This window comes from Pteropus medius, unplaced genomic scaffold, assembly GCF_902729225.1.
Source record: "Pteropus medius unplaced genomic scaffold, Ma_sr-lr_union100, whole genome shotgun sequence".
Lineage (NCBI taxonomy): Eukaryota > Metazoa > Chordata > Mammalia > Chiroptera > Pteropodidae > Pteropus > Pteropus medius.
In genome coordinates this window covers 42,044,434-42,069,278 of record NW_024344378.1, presented here as the reverse complement: position 1 = coordinate 42,069,278, position 24,845 = coordinate 42,044,434, and the positions used below count along the sequence as shown (strand labels likewise).

The 24,845-nt window shown below is 33.7% G+C and overlaps 2 protein-coding genes across 2 annotated transcripts in view; one reads left to right on the top strand and one right to left on the bottom strand.

Moving 5' to 3' along the window:
- Positions 1 to 24,845, top strand: part of CTNNA3 (catenin alpha 3) — a 1,416,183-nt gene that overhangs the window by 582,588 nt on the left and 808,750 nt on the right. The window lies entirely within an intron of this gene.
- Positions 1 to 24,845, bottom strand: part of LRRTM3 (leucine rich repeat transmembrane neuronal 3) — a 160,450-nt gene that overhangs the window by 132,802 nt on the left and 2,803 nt on the right. The window lies entirely within an intron of this gene.

Here is a 24,845-nt window from a genome sequence, read left to right as displayed (position 1 = left end):
CCATTTAACTATGACCTCCACTCTGCTCCCAAAGCACTCTCTGTCAATGGTGGTGCTCAAACTTTAGAAGGCTTCAGAATCATCTAGTGCCAGGCTCAGTCCTAGCTTTTTAATTCAGTAACTCCGAGGTGGGAAGTTCCCAGGTGACACTGATGCTGCTCTGCTCCATATAAATTTCCATCGTGGCACCATTCATGCTGTGTCATTTCTTATGAATCTGACTACATTGCCAGTCATTTCAACTATAGAGTATGTCTATTGCCTAGTCACCTTCCACACACTCACTTTCCCACTCCCAAATACACATATACTATTAAATAAATGACTGAGTGAATATGCTTTCTAAGAGCCTTTCTTAAATTTACCAGAACATGCAGTGCTAATCCTACTAAGTTTTGTCTACTTCGTGTATCTGGTATTATCATTACTTTAAGGATGACCACTCGACAGTTGTACACAATAGTCACTGACCTATACATAGCTTTTGTGTAAATTAGAAAAATGCTCTTTGGGGAGATTCAGTCCCCCACACGCAGAAAGCAAAAAGGATAACAAGTAAGAAAGTACCTCTTCCTGCAATTGTTAAGTACATTATGTAAAATGCAAAACCACATGCCAGGGATTTGGACTTATATAGTGTTTTTTTCTACTTTTGGCAGCTTCTGCAAAATGCTCTCAGATTCTCTCAAAGTTAGACCTGAGGACCCCTTTCCCTCATGACCAGAATTACCAAACTTTGCTTGAGCAAATAGCAAAATGCCATATTATAGTCTTGCTAGAGAGAGACCTTCTAGTCAGATCTCAGTGGTAGAGGTGAGGTACAACTGGTTCTAAGAACTTGAAATCCTTCATCATCTGTCAGAGCAGAAATAATAGGAAGACAGGTGATGTTCATATCAGCAACTAAGAAACTCTTGTAACCTGGGGTTTTCAAATTGCAGAAGAGGAAGAATAATAGAAGCGAAACTCCAACTTGTTTTAGCTCAGCTAGGCTGCCTAAGTCTTGTCCTTATAGACTGATTTCCAGAGGTCAGTCAATTGTTACACTCATCTGTCCATCCACCCATCCATCCACCCACCCATCCATCCACATATTCATCCATCCATTCATTTATTCATCCATTAATATTTACTGAATTTAAATATATATCTGTGTCAAGTGTTATGAGAGACAGTGAGGAACCTTGAAATGAACATGGGCTTTGGAGCCAAACAGAAATGTGCCAAAATCCTGGCTCCCCTAACTTCCTAGATACATGGCCTTATGTAAGATGATTAACTTTACTGAGTTGGCATCTTCATCTGGACAATAGAGATTATCACCTACGCTATAGGTTGAGTGAGAGAAAAAGATCTATGCATCTCTAATAGTGCCTATTGGGCTTGATACATACTGAATAATCAATAATCAATGAGTGTTATTTAAGGGCATGCTATAATGATACCACAAAGTAATTGTGATTTTTTCTTTATTATCCATTTTGTGATTTATGTATATAACATTTATTTTTCTGTCTTTTGTAGTACGTGATTCAGAGTACAACTGATCTTTTCAAAGACACAACACTAAGATTACAAAAAAACAGAGACAACTAGAAGGAGTTTCTTACCTTTCAGAGGTTAACTGAACTCTGTTCATTTATTATTTTTTTTTACCATGATAAGATTACTGTGTTAATATGATAGGACACTTGGAAAAACTTATAATACTATGTATGTTAATGTGCTCCACTTTTTCCCAAAGCACATTTATATCTATTATCTTGATATTCTTCCTAATTGATATCAACACTTGTTACTCCCATTTTATCTATGAGAAAACTACATATAATTACATTGCAAGCCAATAGCAGTGCCTAGGCTAAAATTCATGGCTCCCAATGTCTATTCTAGTGGTTTCTTTACCCTTAACCAAAGGCCTTTAATAAACAGCCCTTTGTAGAATGGCCTTGAAAAATTTAAAAATTAAAAAAATAGAAAACAAAAACAAAAAGTAGTAGTCAAATTTGCAACGTGAAGATCTATCTACCTGGGCTCTAATAGTTTCTCAGGAAATCGATTAACAATCTTTAGGTCTGCTAGCACATAGTAAATTGCTATAGAATATATAGTAGGATCTTTGTGAAGGAACACTTCTGTCCCCATTCAACAGGAAAGAGGGCTTTTGAGAAACAGATCCGGAGAAGTTAACTAGGCCAAGATAACTAAAGAGCTAAGTGCTGATAAGTATGTGCATAATAATCCAAATTTGTCCTGTTGACAATTTGACATAATATTAACTGAAGCAAAGTTTATGTATTTATAGTCCTTCTTTAACCATGCCAGTGCATAAGTTTTGCTCTAGGTAGTCAGTATTAACACTGCAATCTAGATGAATAATGTCTTGCAAGACTGTGTGGTACAGAACCTGCTCTCCTGTACATGGCAGCCTTGCCTTTGACTAAATTTTGTCACATTATGTTAGCTGTTTATATGTTGTTTTTCCCCCCTTTTTTTAGTCACTAAGGAGCCCTGAAAAAGGGGCTCATGAAGCAGCAACCAAAAATTCAACCAAAAATTATGAAGATTTTAACATAATTTAAGTAGACATAAGGCAAATTTAAGAGAGAATGCAAATGTATTATTTATAAAATGATTCACATTTGTGTACCTGCCAAACCATATATGGTTATGCCCAATTCTTAAAATCAGATACTGAAATGTACTAAGAAAAATCCATATTTTTCAAGTTTAATGCTGGAAACAAATTATTTTAAATAAAAATTCTATGTTTGGTTGAGGCTTGAATTATTAAATAGCAGTGAATTCTAATCTATTGTTGACCAGCATTTTAAGTTAGGAATTACAGTGTATATATGCAGAGAGGAAGTAATAGCTAATGCTTTTTTAGCACATATTATGTTTTTAATTACCATTTTATTCTTTTTAAATAACCATTTTATATCTGTAAACTTTTATGATTTTCTTAACAACCTTCAGAGGTAATGGAGGCTGAGAGTGGTTATTTATCCAAGGCCACACAACTCTTCTGGTTGAGATTTGGACCCATGAATCTGTTTCTGAACCCTTTGTTCTTAATAACTATATTCAGCAAAAGCTACAAACACCTTTGACTAACTTAAAAAAATCCTAAAACTTATATGGTCCAGTATTATCTTAGGAAGGCAATGTCACTGATTATAAAACATGCCAGAAATACAACCTAGATAATACCTATTTGAAGTTTCAAAGATGAAACAGAGGAAGCTCTGAGTAATATTTTTTATTTTTTAAAATTATTTTTATGAAGTAATGTGTTTTGAAGTTTATCTCTAAAAGAAATCTGAGTCATAACTTACCATGGTGCTCCAGTAAGACTGTTTTAAGAAAAGAGTCATTCTGGAAGAACATGATGGTATGACTTACTCTTTGTTGAGAAAGTACAGAAAAAATATATAATGTAATCATCAGCATTTGACCAAAATATGGAACATCTTAAAATAAATCTCCTTGATTCTTGTATTCATTTTCAACTCTCTCATTTCAGATGATTGGCAGTGAGGCTTTAGTAGAGAAGATTTTTGTTTTTAATAACTTGGATTGTTGGCAGGAGCACATTTAAAGACAATTAGTAATTTCCCTCTTCAAAACAATTCCTTCTCTTTGATACCAGAAATGATGGTCTGCACTGATTTGTGTGTTGCTCACAGAAAAGTCAGAAAGCTTTGAGAGAACTGGGTTGTTAGTGCCTCAGGGAAAAATACTGGGTCAAGTTTGTGTTAAGGTAACTGAGGACAGACATAAATAGGAACTTCCGTTAGGTTTTGCTGATTGGTTTCTCTCTACGCTTGGAGTTGTTTCTTAATGAACTCTATTTTTTTCAATGGGTGGTAAGGAAGTTAAGTGGGGATAATATTAATGGTTTCAGGCTTTTGAAAACTACTTAGAGTTCTTCTGTAAAAATATTTCAAAGGATACCCAGCATTCTGAATGTCTGTCTCACTCCTCTGCTGGCTATTGACTCTAAGTTAGCTAACTGGGAAAGAACTTATTTTTTTAAATCAGGATTCACTGGAAATTGTTGAAATTATACAATCAAATATAAGCTAGGAAAAATTTTAAAATATTTAACAACTAGTAGGACATAAGCATTGACTAAGCATTAGTCCCTGGCTATAGACAACAGGTACAACCACAGTGATCACCACTCATATTGTAAATGAAAATGGATTTATAGGGAGATCCTGAATTCATATGCCTGACAATATCAACTTAGAATTAATTGATTTATCCATTTATTATGGCCTATTATTGAAGAGGCAGTAAATCACCACACACACACACACGGTTACTATTTCCCATTGCCTATATCATAATTAAACCACTTCAATTAATCAAGCTAATCTTGTAAAATTAATGTTTTGTAAATCTTCATACGTGGACCTACTCTCCTACATTTTCTCTTCCTAAAATTGCCTCTCTTCTTTGAATTCATTCTTTTCCCACCAAAATACCTGCACCATGAAACACTTCATGTTTTTCCTGTATTTACACTATATAATTCTATATAATCTTACTATACTAGTAAATTCACCTTGTAACATTTCATAATGATTATTAAAATATCATTTTATTTTGACATCATTTTATATATTTTATTTTCTCCGTTTGATTTTAAGCTCATGTTTTGGTATCTTCCTGCAGTGCCTATCATAAATCTTTTTATAACAAGCCAATCAACAAATGTTTATTAATTGATTGCTAGTGAGTGAATACCATTGACTGGGATCACTTGTACCACAGATCAAGATGTCACTTTTCTATGGTTATAAAATGCCTGTATTATATATTAGACATTTAATCTTGGTATCGCCAGCATGTAGACTGGTATAGAACAGGCTGAATGAAGCCTTGTTTAGTTTGGTGAATACATAAATCTCTTATGATCTGTGTATAAACTGACCATTTTAAAACAGAAAGCAGTGATTTGGCAATTTATATATCAGCCAGAAGGGATTTAGAGATTTCATCAAGAAAAAGAGGTGTCCTTTTAGAATTAGAAAGCTGAACTCAGCCTATTTTCATTTATTTTTTTGCCATGAACTTCTATGTATAACTATTTTCTAACTATTTGCCTTGGCCAGGAGAGAGATGTTCTGTGTAAAGAATTCCCTATGTTGGAAGAAGTTTCCTTTTGTACACCACACTTGTCTTTCATTAAGCAACCCTTAAAAAACAAACAAAATAAGCAAAAAAAAAAAAAGGAAAACTAAACAAAACAAAAAAATTAGAGTCATCAGGGTAGAGTAGAATAAATAAAAAATTCATAGGTTTGGCTTCAAGGCATTTGACTGCCAAAGCTTTACTCAGTCATCCTGGACAAGTAGTAACCTTTCTGTACCTCATTGTCATCAAATAGAAAACAAAAAGGCATACACTGAATCATCTTCGAGGCCCCTTGTAGCTTACAAATAATTCACTTTCTAGATGCTACAGATGTGGCGCTTATGTCTTCTCTCTGGAGAACTTGATTGTACCTCCTCATGAGCTGTTGAAAGATGGTACCTATTAGCTTGATTATAAAAGTGGCATCTGTCCCTTTTCAAACCCTCAGACACCTGTGTGCATCTGAGAAGCTTTGTCTCCTGCCATTGTGTGGCTGTGTGACAGCTACTGTGCTCCCCTCCGGTAGTGACTGAAATGATTTCTGCACCTGTCTTATGCTTAAAAATATTGGGGGGAGGAAATAGACTCAGCATGCTGGAAAATATTGACTTTTTTCTCATATCACACATAGCTTCTGAAAGTCATGGATCTGGGGTGAGAGGCAAGCCAGTCAATTTGTTAAGATCGCTGGTTGCTTCCCTGATATAGGTTCTATTTATCTAAATGGCCCTGGACAGGGTCTTCTGTCCATTAAAAATCAAGGTTAACTCTCATTTTAGGACTCACCTTGGAGATGGTCTCTCTGAAAATATAAACAGCTTAAGCAGACCAGGTGAGATGAACCTCTCTCTTTATCCATCTCCCTTCACCATTTTCTGTTCTTTAGATCCCTTCCAAGTGTAGTGCAAAATGTTTCCCTTGCTAAGATAAATATTCTAAATAGTGAGTGTTTCAAGTAATCCAGTTTTCTTTTTAGGAAAAACAAAACACATTAAGGGATTAGTTAAAAAAGAATGAAAGAAAATAAAATGGAGCTGTTAATGACTTGAATTTAGGAGCAAGAAAGAATTGAATTTATATTCCATTTCCCATCCTTACTAGCTCTATAATCATGAGTGTTTTAAAGTTTCTATGTTTTAGTTTTCCTATCTAGAACACGAGTAAACAGTATGTATCTCATAGGGTTGTTATAAAAATTAAATATGTTAAGGGAAGCATTTAACATAGTGCCCCAAACATAGTAAGACATTCAAGAGTTTTGTGTTTTTGTTTTTGAAGGAAAATGATACGGAAAAAGCTGATAATGGCTTGTAAAACATACTATGTAGCAAGATCAAAATGACTTGTCCTTTATTTAAATAAGCATCCCATCTAGAGGGAAGTTAATATTCAGACAGTGATATTATTCAGTGACTATAAGAGAGGTACTGAATTAGATCAAGATTCAAATTCTGGCTCTGTGTGGTTACACTTCAATTTCTTTACCTATAAAATGAGATAATAACCAACTTACTGCACTGTGAAAACCTTCTAAAAGCTCCTTTCATGCCCATCATTCATGGCCCCTACATGAACTCATAACTGGTAAAGATTAAATGGTTGTAGCTTAATCAAGGTTTTACATATGGCAACTAAGGCCATTTATAATTTAAGAATGATTTCATAAATCACAGGATGATGCTTTTATATTTCTAATGCTTCTTTTGCCATGTAGAGCCATTTACATATTTGTTAATGGCAAACATTTATTGAAAATATATGATATATTTGAAGTGCAATATGTTATGGTATGACCCATATCCTACACCTCTTAAGAATAATTTTGGCAAGGATAAGGAAATAAGAATTTTCTGTTTAGCATACTAAAGTTTCAGTATGACTCTCACAAATATGACATATATTTACTCACACATGAATCTATTAAAGACACTTTTTAAGTATATATACTGTATCTCAAACCCTGCCTTAAGCATGTTTGGGTTACAAAAAAAATGTTTAAAACATGTTTCCTCCCTGTAAAATTTTCCTAAAAGGAAGTTAATACATATACTTAACTAAATATAACACAAGTTAGAAAATGATGACTATAGAAGTAAAAATAGTAATAATAGTAATAGTGATAATAATAATGTACAACTGAAGTTGAGGGAGAAAGAATAATACTTTTAGCTGTAATAATTAAAAAATAGTTCATGAAAGAGATGAATTTGGTCATAATATATAAGATGAATTTGTCAAAAAGAAATGTTTTAGGCAGAAGAATCAATGTAAGCAAGTTAGAGGTGAGCTCTGAGGGAGATATTCAAACAATGGTAAATTGTGGTTTTGTTGGAGCATAATGATATAAGGGTAATTGCACAAGAGAAACTGAAAGACTAGGTTGAGCCCAGATTGAGATAAGTCATGGGGAGATGTTAAAAGTGTCAGAGCTCTGAAGTGAAAATTTTATTATGCAATATCTGGGTTTGGAGCCTATGACTCTGAATACTCAGAAGTCTAGTAAAAATGCTTTTCCATTTCATAGTTTCACTAGCCATTTCTTTTCACGCACATTGTTAGAATCACAAAGTATTTGAGAGAGATATCCTTTTATGTGTGCATTGGACATGCAGGTCATGTGAAGTTAGAGGCTGCCAGGATCCAGCAAGTCTGCTGGTATTTGCCAAGCATAAACAAATATACATTAATTTTTATACATTATGATCATTTGAAATATACACAGTGTGACTCTATAGTTCCTGCTGAGAGGAAAATATTAAACTAATAGATCTTAATTTTTATATCGGATTTAGTAATTTTAAAAGGGAATGTTTACCATGATACTTCCAGGAGTGATAGTTTCTCAATAAATTTATTTTGGATTTGGCAAAATATATTTGAATAAATACCTGAGTGTATTCTGTTATTTTACTGAATGACCCCATTGTACACCTTAGGCATACCATTAAACAGATTGTAAATTTTTGCTAATCTCACAGAATCTCTAATTATAATTTTGTTCATATTTTTTGCAAGGCTCCTTGCTTTTCTCAGAGTCTCATAATCAGATAGCTTTAACAGCAAAAAACAAAGCCATAATTTTAATTTATCTGAGCTAGAATTATTTTTTGATCTAAAAATTAACACGAATTAATGAAGAGATCCATATTTGATGTATTCTCCCCATTTCTCAGGGAATATTTTACTGGAATATGTATTAGATTGTTTTGTGGTATGTATGATTTATGGATTATTGCCAAGTTTCTTGGAATTTTGTTACTTAATTCTAATAGTAGTATTCTAGCAATGAAAGGAACAAATAACAGATTGTTACCATTTAATATTTTTAATATTGTCAGTTTGAGTGATAGCTTAAGTGGATTACTAGTCACCTGTAGAACACCCCTGTGTCATCGTGGTATTCTTCCTGTAGATATAAATCTTAGAAAGAAAATGAGTTGTGCTATATCTTATGGTTAAGCTCCATAAATCAGTGACTTTTAGATAAATAATGCATTAATCAAATTTTCTCAAGTAGAATTCTAATTGAGAACCTTGAAAATAAGATTGATCTAGTAGTTGCAAAATATCACATAACCAATATAGTAACAGTTCCACTCTCTTGAAACACAGTTCCATGTTTTCTCACAGGTACATTTATATTTATCCTGATCTATATCTTTCCTAGATATTTTCTCATTCTGTCCATTTCACTTTTTGGAAAATATCTTCAGTCAATGCATTCAACAAAGCTTTATTAAAATTTGTGTTGTATAAGGGACTACACCATATAGCCCTCAGTTATGAGCTCCTCTAATTTCTCTGATAGACGCCAACCAATGGTATGTAATTTGAAAATTGCTAGAAGAGCCCTCTGCCTAAAACATATATTCTTCCATTGGCCAGCATCCATTGGTCAGTGACTGAAATTTTTTCCTTAAAGGATAGCATATTTTATTGATTTAATCTACATCCTTCCTAAATTCATCAGGATTAAAAAAAAAAAAATCAGACATTTGGATAGAGAATATAAGAAAAGCAGAGGAAACCAAGAATGGGGAAAGAAGACCAAAAATACAAGTTATAAAGTCCTGAACACTTGCTAGAAGTGTTCTCTGATGTTGTTTGTCTTTTGTTTTTTTGTCTCTGATGTTTTTGATATTTTTAGCAGGAGAGAGGTGGAGGGGAGGCTAAGTGTGGCATGAGGGCAGGATCAGTTGCGTGAAAAACAACATATTTTAAAATAAAGTTATTGAGAAGAGGTAGAATTAGTTTCCCTTTCCATATGGGCTCTCATGAAGAGACTACTCTGTGATACAGTGAAATAATTTCAATGATGTTCTTAGAGTAAAAACAGCATTGAGGGCCCTTTTCAGAGCCCTTCAATGTAAAGGAACCTCATAGCACAAGTCAATAAATGCAGCTCTAAAAGAGAGCCTATAAGGGAGTAATCAGAAACTAATTGGACCTCTGTGTTACAGCACTGTCCTGGGGCCATACCTTGGTTAGCTAATGATTTAGGCATTAATACCTTGATGTGAAGTAGTTTATCCAATTGTTTTTTTATATAACACTAGAGTAGGGAGGGCTTTCTAGGAGATAAGGGCCTGGAACAGAAGACTATGATGAGGAAGACAGCTCAGGTAGGAGATTCCTGGCTGAAAAGAAGGGCTACTTAAAAAGATAATTACCGCAGGGTACTCCTTAGAGCTGGCTCTGTCCAAGGCCAGATTTTAAAAGTGCAAAATAATTTAAGATTGTGGTATATTTACTGGTACAAATAAAATAAATAAAAAGACTGCAGGAAATTATTCACTAGCAATGTCTGAGTTTCCCAAGCTATGGAATATATAGATAGTAAGTTCATCAAGGATTTCCCAGTATAGGGATCCATGGCCATTTTTTGAACAAGAAAAGAATTAGTTCTATGTATGTATGGGAAGGGGAGGAGTGGAAGGACAGAGATTAAAAGTCTGTAGATCTATAATAATATTCAATGGTAGATGAATTTCATGAAAAATAATGTCAGGCCAGAAAGAAGGAAGACTCAAAATCTTTTATGATTTCATTTATGTAAAGTACCAAGATAGATAAAGGTACCCTATGCTGTTAGAGATAATAGTAGTGATTACCCTTGGAGACAGGGCTAGTGATTCAAAGAATCAGAGGGGCTTTGGAGTGCTAGAAATCTTCTATTTCTTGATCTGGGTGCAGAGAACGCAAATGTGCCCAGTATCCACAGAGCCATACATTGACGATATGTGCACTTTTCTCTGTGTATAATGTATATCAACAAAAATTTGTGTTTAAGCTATAGAAATGTCACCCACATATTAGAATATTGCTAAGCTAGTTATGCCTCTGCTATTTTTTCTCAACTTCTCAGAATGCAGGAGAGAAATTGGCCACTGTTTCCAAAGAGCAAGGTAGTTATCCTAGAGTTTCGACTTCTTCCCTTGTCTTCTTTCAGATTTACTCATTTTTTTTTCCTGATGTATAGAGGTACAGAATTTCATTTAAATATCATGTTTAATACTTGATGTCATTATTATTAAATAACACCTTGTATCATTACACAGAATACCTCACCCTAAGGGTTCTCATATCTGTGTTTAGTGTCAACTGGAAGCCAGTGCTAATACTGAAAAATAAAGGAGCTGGAGATCAATGTTCAGATAGACTTTTCGGGAGGAAAAGTATCGAAAAAAATATCAGTAGTAAAGAATGTCTTGGAAGTATATCTCAGAAGTATCCAATATGTTAGAATGGTATAGTCAGTTTCTAATTTCAGACAGTAATTTCTCCCTCACATGTGTTAAAGTGTAAAAAAACATCTAATAAGACTTAACACTTCCAAGTCATTAACTAACTAATGAATCCACATAACAGTTCTGTGAGTTTTGTGTTAAATATCTACCACTTCACAGATCTTGTGTCATTTAGAAACTCTTATAGCTCTTTTCATTTCTGCTCTTTTCAAAGTCTTAAAAAGAACTAATTATTATCATGTCTTCAGTGAAGGGCACATATCAAATTTCTATTTTGAGAAGAGAAAATCCAGTGCTTTATGAAGAAGTGACTTTCCAAACCAGTTAAATAATCCAATGGCTCTCCTGCTGATAAGACCCCAAATTTCGAATATCCTTTGACCTTTATTATGTTTTATTTGCCTTGAGGAAAAACAAAAATCCTTTTGTATGCCTGCACATAGTAGGTGCTCAATAAAAGTCCATTGGCATTCTTCTGTTGTAACACTTTGGAAATACTGCTTTAGACAATTTAGCCATCATTTCACAAACTCAACTGAAATTTTTGAAAACATAAATATTAATGTGTTCCTTTCTTCCGAATACCTAAATTATTTTCCACAGAAAATGAATTAGGTGCTATGTTGTACAGGCCAATTGGTTTACTATAATAATAATAGAACTTAAGCATTGGGGGCATGTAATATGTCCACGTTCGGGGGAGAAAAATGAGAGGGGTGAATAGATAGACATTAGAACAACATTTTAAAGAGAGATTCGAAAGATAGTAGAGTCAATTCTTCGAATAATAATTATAAAAAAGAAATGCAGAATTATTAGAAGACAATGCTGAGATCAGAATATTTTGCTGTGCTAAGCAAATTGTTACAGAACAATACCTAATACAGCAATTTTTATTAACAGATATTAACAGAGGGTTTCCAAATTTCTGATAAGCCCTTTTGCGTTTTAATTTAATGATTAATTAATTAAGCTCTAAGGGTATTTAATTATTTTCTATAGATTGCAGACTTGGTAGTTTAAATGGTTAATGTGGGAACTTTCACTTTGCCATTGATATCAATCTGTAGAATCATGAAAACAGTAAGAGGGAGGGGAATATCTTTTAATGAGCACCTGCCATGCCCACAGATAAATGTTATCTCAGTGTAGCCTCAAAATTGCCCTGGGATGTGAAGTACTGGTCCCATTTTACAGATGAAGAAACTGATGCCATGCCATGCTGCTAGTCTGACTTGAAGTCTGTAATCTCTCCCCCACACCAAGAAATTAAGGCAGTCTCCCCCGAACAAATTTAATTTGAATACCTGCAGGCCCCATATATCTTAAACTGGTTTGGCAGTTTAAATCATCTGTATACACCGATGTATCAATTTAAGAAAAACTTAGAAATAAGAACCTTTTTTTTTTTTTTTTTTCTTCCATTTGTCGGCCCCATCTTTCAGCCACACTCAGCTCACGCGGCTTGAATTCTGGCTGGCACGGGCAGTGCGGTCAAGGCTGCAGCTGTTACAGAGAATCCCCTCCTCCCATGCTCATCATGAGTTCTGCAAATGAGCCCTGCAGATTGATATCGCATTCTGCAGTTTATTTGACAAATAGCTTTTGTGGCTTTTCATATCACTCATAAATTCTGGCAACATACAGGTTGTTTGTCAGATTCAAATTATATATATTTGAAAGGAAAGAGTTGAAGATTTGTATTGAGAGTGGACTCATAAGATTTATTTGTAAATTTTACTTAAAACTACTTTGAGAGGAACCTACACTATTCTCCTGGCACTGACTCGCTGCAAATTATTTCTATCCTTATGCCATAAATCTTGATAATATGTCTTTTAAAATGTTCCTGAGAAATGCATTTTGTGTTTATAGTGCTGGATTTTAGTGAGTCAGATTGTGTTTGGGCAGTATGTTTGCCTCTTCACGTTCTGTGTGACACTGGAGTAAAATGGAGACTTCGGTCATTCAGCTGCAGGCTCTAAGAAAGCCTGTTGTAACTGTGCATTTTAATTAAGCGAATCAGCTGAGGAAACGTTGTCTCTCTACTGTGCTGTAGCTGTCTGCCTTGTAAAGTACCTCCCTGCGTAAACAGAGGACTTCTATTTCTTAAACTGCCTTTCCCCCATGGTCTTTAAGAGTGTTGGGCTTTTTCTTTTTTCTTAAATTACAGGTGGAGAAGGTTTAATTAACTCTGAAATGATTCTCCAGCAAACTCAGTTGCTTTTTCACACTTTGAGCTACAATATAGTTACTGCAGGATGGATGCTATGATTGGCGCACACAGAAACATTTATAAACTCAAATCTATATTGTCATATTACCAGAAATGGCATCTGCACTTGGGTACAGTTGAAATACAAATTGAAGATCAGATAGTTTTTTTTTTTTTTTTTAACTAATCAGTGGGCTACTGTGAGCTGAGCCTACAAAATAGGAATAATTTAACCACTGAATCTTCCTGCACAACACACTGCTGGATGTTAAAACTGACTTGACTATGAGGAGATAGTTGTAGTTCGATGATTTATGTGCAAATTTGGCCTCTGGAAATATAATTTGTAAGTCTGGTATTGAAAATTACTAAATACATCCTGCTGGAAACATCTTGCCTATATGATAGGTTATGGATTAGTTAAGCACTGGGTTCTTTTAATTCAGCTGTCACTCTATGTCGAATTTCTTGAATCTAAAGCATATCAGTGCTAATTTCACAATAGTGGTTTTTCATTTTTTCAAACTATAGATCATGAAGTCCAAGGCCCTCTACCTGAGCTAGATCAAGCATATTTCAGTACTAAAAATTAAAGACAAAAAAACAAAACCCAACCACTTCTTATACTTTCCCTCTTTAATAAAAATAGAAATTTAATAAATATTAATTTAATTAACCACTAGGTATATATTAAGCAAGAAAGATACAGTTAGCGGTGAAAACATGATGCAACGTTTATGGTGAAACCCTAGAATGGATAACTAAGAAGGGAAATAAGGAATGCAGTATTTGGAATAGCATTAACATTACAATTAAATTAGCTTAGAATGCCAAATTAAAGGTAAGAAAGTGGACTGGAAGGCTTTCAAAAATTCTTGTAAGTTTTTATGACTAAATAAAGATTTCATTTCAAGTCTCTAATTCTATATGTTCCTAAAAGGGAATCTGCTCTGTTGATGGCAAAAATTACCATAGTCCAGAGTCTGAGCCATACCTCACGTTTAAAGAAATATTTGGATGTTCTACAGATCTTCCCTGTCTTACAAATCATAATAAAAATGCTACTTGAAGATGTATTAGGGAGGATGATCTTTCTATTTCTGAAATTAAACTACAATTTACAAAATTATAATTCTTCATTTATAGAACTAAACTAAACTGTTGCATACAAAGATTTTTGACTCTTTGAAATTAAATTATTAGACTGTGTCATTTTCATTACTGTTTTTCTAAGAGATAAAAACCATTAATATTGACCTTTTAACACAGTCAGAAGGTACATATTCAAGTAGTATAAATTGAATTATAAATAAACATTGGATAGAAGGAAAACTGAATGAAATTTTTAGTGGAGATGAGAGAGAAGAGAGAAATTCAGTAAAAAAGAGTAAGAGGGTGAACAGAAGGGTAGAAAGGAGAGACACTCAGCAAAGGGTAGATGCTTCAATCCTTTATGATCAAATGTGCCTTTTTCATAATCAGTGTTCAAGAAGTAAAGAAAATGATCATTGCTAATTGTCAACTTCTGAATGTTGGATGTTTGAAGCCTCCAGTAGAAAAGTTACTTTAAAAATGTGTACAGAAAAAAAGGCAAAGACCTCTGACCTACTCCCTGTGATAGTCTAGGGTGGCCTCCTGTTTCTTTGGTAAGAGAGAAGAGGCCTTGGCATGTGTCTAAAGAAAAGCTTGTGGAACTAGGGATGAGATGAGGAGACACACAAACTAAAGAGAAAAGGCCTTTTCCCAAGAATCAGTAGACAAAAAAGATCACAAATATGTAGCAAAAGTTGACTACTTAGTCTTCACTAAAATCAAGATGTAGTCATACTTAAAATTAAATAGTCTTTGCCTCACAGCTTTTTTTAGAGATCTTAGTCTCTTTAATATACCCATTAAAACATTTGTACCCTTCGTATCTATTGAAGAAAAATTGTTGGTAGTTTATTCATAATACAGAAACAATTTAAATCAGAACATAATTCTTAAAAACTGTATTTTTGTAAGAATTTTTGAACCCAGTTAAATGACAAATGAGAAGACTGTATATGTGAAAACGTATATATGAAATAAAAACATAAAATATGAGGTTAACAATCACCTTATGATATCACCAGAAAATCAATTCAGCCAACATCTACCATGAATAAAAGACTGTACCAATCACCACTGGAAGAAGAAAGAAAAAAGAGATGGTCCATTTTCTCAAAAAGGCTAAATAGACACATTAATATCTCCAACACAAGGTAGCCTATAATGTAGTCTCCAACAGAGGTACAACATGTGGAACACAGGGAAGGGTAAAATAAGAAAACTTCTAGAATGAGTGATATTTGAGTTGGATCTATTACAGAAAGGCTCTGAGATGGATAGGAGGACTTAGAAGGGAGGAATGTCATTTTTCACTAAAGAAATAGCTTGAGCAAAAGCAGAGAGGTAGGAAAGTACATGATACTTCAAGAACTGACCAGTGTTAGAACATGGGAAATAGTATGGAAAAAAGGTGGAGAAGTAGCTAGTCTTTGTTAGGAGGTTTAGGACATTGTTTTTATACATAACTTCTGGGTATTAATCATGTGCCCAGATGCCCTTGAACTTTAGATTGACAGTTTAGATTCTATTTCTTGAAAGCCTATCTGTTTGTTATTCCATATAAAAATAGTAGAGTACTATTAATGCATATTGTATTACTGAAATACTTAGCAGTTAGAGCTAATGAAGAAAAGGTGAAAGTTAATATTATGTGCCACTCTTTGTACTAAATGATATTATTTGTTATCTCATCTAGTCATCATAAGATCTGTATGAATAATGTGCCAAAACAAAGTTTATAAAAATATTAAAGAAATGCTGGTTCCTGATGCTTTGTCTTCTTGTGACAATTCTGTGATGATTATTTTTGGATTCATAGCCTAAGTTCTTTTTAGTGCTTAATATTGTCTTACCCAAGAGGAAAACTAAGGAAAAAGCCGATGTATATGGCAATTCACTTAAGATATTTTTCAAACTATAGTTTACTGAATGAAACTTGGATTATTGCCCTGCCTTAGTTCCTTTGGGAAGGCACAACCTCAAGTTTGAGAAAAATTCAGAGGCATCTATATAGGATGATTTTGTAAGTGCTTGCAAAGCCTTTTTCCCTTAGAAGCATTTTTCCCCAACACTGCTGGGTATGCTTGATCTCAGTGTATGACTTACTTACCTTTAGCTAAAGGTTTTTACTTAAATATGAGTGTTCTCAGGAGGGACAATACTACTGGTCAAGATGTGAGAGGAGATATTTGGTTTGGGATAAGGAACCGAGAGAGACTTCTTAATGGGGAAAAGGCATGGAAATGGGAGGCTGGGAAGAGAGAAAGCAGATATCCCAGACTTGACTAGATTGCACTCTAGAGACAAACCCAGTCTGTTTGTCTGATCGCTCCGACCATAAAACTGATAAATTACTCTGACTTTCTGTAGGATCAAAATTTGGTGATTCTAGAAAAGCAGGCAAAGCAATACATTCAAAGAACTGGGTTAAATATCTGCAGGCAAAAAACAACACAACACAAAACAACCAAAAAACAAACACAAGAATTCTCTCTGTTAGCAATGGAAAAATGGAGAGAATGTGAAGCTTAAATTCAAGAATATGATGGTAACTTGGAGAGTAAATCGTATGTCAGGAAAGTGAAATATGGGATGCTCAGAATTTAGGATTATTTGTAGATTCATAAGTATATAATATGAGTTTTAGACTTTAGTTTTTAAAAGTCTAACTTGACTCTTTCTTTTTAATTTATAGCTAGCTTAATGCATTTGCATTTCAGTGTAAAATAAAAAAAGCCCCACACATCTCTGTGTGTTAGACTATAAAAACAATCAAAGTGAAGCCCATAAAAATATACGTAGATTTTTACACTTTACTACTCAGTCTACCCTATAAAAATCCATAGGACTAAGTTCATGCTGTTTTTTAATAACATGAGATGGGCTGGAGCGGGTGCCACAGGCTGGAAAGAATACTATACTGGCAGATTAGAATTGAAGTAGCAGAGGGATATCCTAATGATAAACCACTGGAAATAATTTTTAATGGGAATTGGAGATATATAATTTGGCTTGAAAAGGTTTGTGTGGGTAGGATATGCATTATTTTAGGGCAGTTCTATAAAGAAGGAACAAAGTATAGGATTAATGGATGAAGCTTCTAGGAAGACAGAGTCAATATAAGGATTTTGTTTTTATATTTAAAAAGAAAAAAAAAACTATATACACACTCCTGGCACATAATAAGGACTCATTTACACAAAAATACACTACCTTATGACCCAGCAATTCCAATTCTGGGTATTTATTCGAAGAAACCTAAAACACTAATTTGAAAAGATATATGCACCTCTATATTCACTGCAGCACTATTTACAATAGCCAAGATATGGAAGCAACCTAAGCACCCATCAATAGACAATTGGATAAAAAAGGTGTGGTTATATATGCACTGGACTATTACCTGACCATAAAAAAGAATGAAATCTTACCATTTGTGACAACATGGATGGACCTAGAGGGTAATGTACTAAGTAAAATAAGTCAGACAGAGAAAGACTTACATGCAGAATATAAGGAGCAAAATAAACAAAACAGAAACATTCTCATAGACACAGAAAACAAACTGATAGTTGCCAGATGGAAAGGGAGGGTGGGTAGCCTGGTAAAAAAAAGTGAAGGGATTAAGAAATACGAATTGGTAGTTACAGAATAGTCACAGATATAAAGTAAAGCACAGGGAATATAGTCAAATATTGTAATAACTATGTATAGTGTCAGGTAGGTATTAGACTAATCAAAGGGATCACTTCATACATTATATAAATGTCTAAACACTATGTTATATAACTGAAACTAATGTAAAATAATTGAATGTCAGCTGCAATTGAAAAAAATACACACACAAACACAAATGTGTAATAAAAATGTCACCTGATAGGAAAGATATGGATTTTTTTTTCCCCTAAGCATCTACAACATGCCTAGCTTGGTGGAAAACACAGTATACTTATGTAATATGGCCTCTGCCATATTAAACAGACCTTCAATTATTTCATTTCAATTATCATTCAGTGATTTTTCCTAACCTTCCATAGGATAAATGGCAGTACCTCAACTAAGTATTTATAACTTTTCACTTTAAAATTTTGTACAAATTATGCAAAATTCATTCTTAAATCAATTAGTACAAGCCAACACTAATCCTAAAATACCAAGTTGGTTCTTAAACTTCTTAGAGTTTTCACTGTTATAATCTTACAGGTTTATCAGAGATTTTAAAGTCACTCTACTATTTCAACCTTAACATGATACATTCTACAAGATTCCTTTAAATATTCATGTGAGGTTCTAATTGATTGTATCAAAGGGGGCGTGAGCATGTTTCTTCTTTCAGAAAGTAAAACAGATCAATTTTAATGACAAGAAGCACTTTTTAACTACATGTGGGGACTACCCATGGCCACTACTTGATAGTATAGCTTCACTATACGACAGCCTTGCTGCCTGAGGATGTTTTCTTTTTACCCTAGCTTTATTAATAAGTTAGAGATCCAAGAGTGCTGAATAAGGATTTATATTTAATCGAAGTCCTTTGCTCTTTACTGGCAAAATGTATTTTGCACCCTGGATAGATATAATTATTAGGTTTAAGCTTTAACAGAACCGCCTTTGCTAAATATAGCATTTGCCTTATCATTTTACATGTGAGGTCAAAGACATTTGCACTTTATTCCTGAAAAGACAAAATTCTGATTGTTGGTGTGAGTGTTTTTCATTGGTGAAATGTAATTGAGTACTCCCATGCATAAAGTCTTATATTTTGTTTTCTAGGAGTTAATTAGGAAGGAAATTAGTAGGCTTTAATACTTTGCAAGCCTGTATTTCAACTATATTTCTTCTTTTATTGAAAATCAGCAGATACTGAAGGAGTAGTTTATAGGCTATAGAAGAAAGGGAAAAGTGTCTGCCAGATTTATATTTTGTTTTATGTCCTAATTTTTTCATTAGGGATAGGCTGCTCTTTGAATGAGATGATCAAATTGTGTTGATTTATATGAAGGAAGATATTTTTTGATGTATAGGAAATAGAGAACAATTTAAGAATGGGAGAAAGGAATAAAGAAAATTCCTCGGGATAAGACCCTGAAAAATAAAAATAAGATATAAAGAATTGTCAAGAAAATTATCAATTTTCATTACAATGTATGTTGGATAAAATAAAAACTTTTTTTTCTTTTTTTCAATAAAATGAATATTATTGCATATGGATGTTCTGTTATTAGAAAGTACAGTTGTAAAATATTGTCTCTGCTTGGTCTTATATTCTTGTTCTTTCTGGGTTCCAGGAGTTCTCCTTACCTAACTCAAGAACATCCACCAATAATCTAATGAAGGTAAAGCAGCATAAAATTCACCACCATTATCTCTGTTCTCTGGAGATTTCATAGAAACCCAGCTGTAAAACAAGAATACTTTGTGGACTTAAATTATAAGAATTTTAGAAATAGATCTGTTAAATCATACTTTTGAAACCAGCTACATTCAGCGGAGAGAGATTTATGATTACACTGGTCATTTTTTGATGAAAGGCCCACAGAGTACTCTTAAGTATTTAATTTTGCATAAGTGAATAGGTGGTTACTCATAAAAAGAAGCTTTTGTATTCTTATGCTACTTTTTTTTTGTAGATTCTATTAATTGAGAAAGTGCATAATAACAGTAAAGCTGTTTTCTTTAGCAATTTAAAACAATCTTCACTATGTTAATCACAAAAACATGAAATATAATTTATTCTTACTTTACAATTCCTGTTTGGGATGCGAAAGAGATTCTTCAGAGACTTTCTGAGTCAGATGTACAGCTATGAGGTCAATTATTCTACTTTTTTTTTGTTTAAATCCAGTGATCTTTAGCGACAATAACTGATAAATAAAGTCAATGGTAATTTCTATACTAGGAGGAGATTTTGGATAGTCTTTCATTGGGGAAAAAAAAGAAACAACAGAGTAGATGTCATGTGATTAATAGCTTTTGGTCAATAATGTCATCTTGCATTTATAGTCAACCAAAGCTCAAAATAGTGATATTGGAGAAGGGGTACATAGGTAAACTATGTTGATTCAGAGCCCTTGCTATAATGACCTGGCTTGGGACACAATTTGAATTTTGATTTAGTTTGATAATGCTTTGATTCAGTGTTCTCTGTTTGGTATCTTTATGTCTATTGTACATTGTGATGATTATTGATTAACTCCTAGACTTAGATAGCTGTTTTTATGGAAACTAAAGGTCAAAGACAAATTAAGATCTAGACTCACTGCCAAGTCCCAGAATTCATATTAATGTAAAATGGATTTGGTTTTGTAACATAGAGGTTATTCATGTCTTTATAACCCAGAGCAAACATAGAACATCGGCAAACACAGCTGAATCTCTCACTAATGCTCTTTGAAAGGAATAGGTAATTGCTCTTTTAGAGTTTACAAAGTACTTCTCACATTTCATCCTCCCAATAACCATGTGAAGTCAATAATATATGCCCATTCTACCGATGGGGAACTTCCAAGTTTAGAAAAGCTCAGAAATTTGCCTGAGATCATTTGATCGGCAAGTGTCAGAGAAACTTGAATCTAAAGCCTATACTCTACCTTAGATGGTTGTGATATTTTTCTCAAATCAAAATCTATTTTATGTAGATTTCTCTGTAGTATTTCTATTGTATTTTACCCAACTATGCAAAAATCACCAAATGATTTTGTAGATTATGCAAAATTTGGGTCCAATTCTGTAGGCTATTATTAGATTACGGACATTGTCATTTTCACTTGTATATATTTTTATTAGTTTTCAAGAATCATTTAATACAAGCTATTTAGCTCTCATCAATTTTATTTCTCTTATAACATTTGTAATTCAACTTACTGGTATTATTTTTCATATTTATAATTTCTTCCAGCTGCTTCTGATTTTTAATGTAGGTAGTAAGAGAGTATAGTATAGCAATACTTCATGGGTTTGCTACAGATCCAGATTCTAATGAGAATCCAGGGAAAAGGGAATAAAAGAAGCAACACAGTCTGAATTTTTCATTTCTCATGATTCAGTTCTCATTTGTCATGTATGGAACTTATTTTGTTTTAGGCGTCACGTCCTAACTCTTGTTTCTGATGCTAGTCTAATCTACACTTTAAATAAACTGTTTAAGCTCTCTTCTTGGTAAACATCAAGGGAGGAGAAGCTATTTCATGAATGTACAGCATCCTAAAAGCCCTTGCCAAATTTATGAATCTGACTCTGCATTATCCTTCCCCAGAAGGAGAGCATAATTTCGTTATCCATGAATCATCACCTCTTAGACTGTAACGTCATTGTCAGAGAGCCTAATAGAACCAGTGTTCAGCTGGCTGAAAATAGGGAGGGAGGAACAGAGCACTGGGGCAAAGCACAGGTCACTGGCATGATCGACAAACTGAAGAGTTCTAGAGCTGGAAGGGGAGGCCTCCCTCATATGACAACTCAGACATTCCTACTGACTAGTAAATATCCGAGCTGATTGTTTCAATGTTAATATTGAAATTTGTTTTCTCTAACCCAAACTACAGCATATTTCAGTAGCCTGCCTATGAAAAACGTTAACCCACTTAATGAAAGTATATATATTTGACTAACATCAATGAGTATAAATACTTTAAAATATTACTTATCTATTCTTATTACATTATTACTTGCTCTTTGGGAACTTATTTCTAGCCCTCAGTATCAGTTTGGCATTACTAAATAAGTCAATATGCAAAATATAACTTAAAAATTACACTATAACCATATTTCCCAGAAAGATGAACTAAATAAAATTTAAATCTGATTCACAGATCAAAAACTATGTGTCATCAACCACGTTTACATAAGGATTCTGGTTAAAAAACTATATGAAATGTATACAAACACATTAGCCTAACCAGCCACTGGAGGTCACTGCTGCTTCACAGAAATGCAGTTTATTGCCTGTTTGTCTACTTAGGTAGTTGACTCACCTAATCAAATAAAAAATGGTTTAAATTCTTTGAAAAGATGTAATGTCAACATCCTTGGAAAATATAAACTCATTTAAAATGACTCTATCTTACGTAAGTATTGCTTAGACGGCTGTGGCACTGGGACTAGTAACTTTGTGTTGCAGTAGCACTAAGCATGCTGGGGCTCATAAAAATGGGGGTGAAAACCCAGGCAGTTCAGACACTAACTTGCATTTCCTCTTTCTCTGGCAAAGAATTCAAAATACTGAGTGAATCAATTCTGCCTCGATTTATCTCTGCTGAGTAGTTCAACAGGTCAGGCTATTTATTTAACTGTCCTCATCTTTGAGAGAAATCAGATACTTCACGTAAATTTGTGCTAGAAAAATGGAATATCAATTATATTTCTCTCATATGCACTGAGTTCGAACTACTAAGGAAAATTGGTTTATTATCTGAAGTCCAGAAAGTGACATGAAGTGGGGGTGAAGGCAACAGCTTTTGAGGAGAACATTCTTTAGTTGGTTTTGTTAAATTTATAGTGGTAAACTAGTTATTTTCTAACCTATAAGGATTATATAGTTAATTAGACGATACTAAGAACTAGAGAAGCCTCATTCCCCAAAAGGGGAAATGATCCTTTTTCACTTTTTGTAATTTTATGTCCCATATTAAAATAAGTTTTACTATCTAAAAGATTTTATTTTTGGTTCTTAACTATTATTAAATTAATAATGCGTCAAAGTTAGGCATTTAAAAATTACTAGTCTTCAAAATGTTGTTCATTCATTTAATCTTACATTCCAAGTGCTTTGAATTTTGGAAATACTTTCCAATAGAGCAAATATATTTTATATATACTAGCAATACCACAGAATTGAGAATTTGAAAGAATTCAAAAATATAAGTATAAATATGCCTTGGTTAAATTTCTTTGGTATCCATGGCAAGTGAGGCAGAAGTCAAGTCAAAGAATAGAAATGGGCTTTTTCACTTTCACACTGTATTTAATTAATACAAGCATCTTTAGTACAGATAAAAATGAGTCTGACCAAAGAAAATTTCTTTTTTAGATGGAATAAGTATTTACTGACATGTTATGAAAAATGTAAAATTACAGCTTCAGTGAAAAACATCGCAGTAGGCTCAGTCATCCAGTTCATAGTACTGTAAGGAAGTATCTGCATTGTTAATCAATTGGGAATCTGTGACAATTTGCCATTCATACGTGTATAGTCAACAATTATTTATAGGTAAATATATTGTAGCTATGATGCTTTTCTGAACTGCCATCTATTTTAAGATTTAATCAAAATCAAAGTCCACTTTAAATGTTCCTTTTTCTCATTGCTTATAAAAGTATGATTTTTGTAATCTGGCTTCCTTGCAATTATATTTCATGGTGACTTGCGTAGATTTATCCTCTCAGCATATGAAAAGCCTCCAAAGTATATAAAAATGCTGGTAAAAATAACCATTTACTTTTTCTTTTTTACTGCAATGATTCTGTTTTGAAAGAACAGGGACACGAATAAAGATGTGAGGCTTTCAAGCCAAATTAAGTGAAACAGACTTAATGTTGCAATTCCTGATTTTTGCTCCTGTAATTGAATTGTTCATTTTAAAGAATGAAAGAGGATACAGACTAAAGACATTTTTCTAAAATCTTAATGAACTGTGGTCAAAGTTACTTAAATACAGAAGCTGTGATATTTGTGCTGCAGTCAATAAACTTTCACCTATAACATAAAAACATGCATGCAGCTTGCACATTGCCAACAGGGTCTGTACAGAGTCATACTGATGGATGAGTTCACAATACAGATGAACATAGGGACACTGTAACATCAGCAATAGAAAAGCAAAGACAAGTGCCATAGAATTGGTGTTTTTTCCTTTAAGATTTATTTTATACATTTATTAAGACATTATCAAAATCATCCTTTTTAATGAGGCTGTTGGTAGCAAGCATGTTTTGGAACGTGTTCTCTTTACACCTCTGAATAAAGTGTCAGTAATTAGGGGACTAGTGTGTACAGGACACATGATGGAACACAACAGGACAGCCTGACAAATCCCAGACAGAAGAACAGACAGCTAATGATTCCACTCACTATGTTAGAATCCTTGAAAGAGCAGGAAAGAGAAATTTTGGTAAGCTCCCAACCACATACATATAGCAAGCTGCCTTCCTATTTGCAAGCCTCATCTCTGAAAGCTCCCTAAGGTGAGGAGCAGCGGAGAAATCTGCCTCCTCAAATTTGCTTCTTGGCTATTCAGTTAATTTCGTTATTTTGGAAGTGTAGAGGCTAAAAGAAATTGACAGTGAAACCTCTATCCTGATTTTACAGGGATGGATTTTGGAGATAAGACTTCAAGTCTATAACTTTGTGTTTTTTCATCCCCTCGTATTTTGCAGTTGTCTACTTGCATCATTTTAACCCTTCAACACTTTTCCCTAGACTCGCCTTATAATTCAGACACCTCTGAAAACAGCTCATGGTGCTGCTTTAACCCAGCACCATCTTTTGATAGTTCCCTGCAGTTTTCTTTTAAGCCAGGCATTGTTTTAAGCCTCTGTCTCTAAATGTTCCTGTAAGCAAGCCTTCTCCTGGAATCAGTTCAAGATCCAAGTACCTGGGACCATTCATTTTTTCCTTGATTTGCCAATGAACTGCAAACCTCCTGGAACTG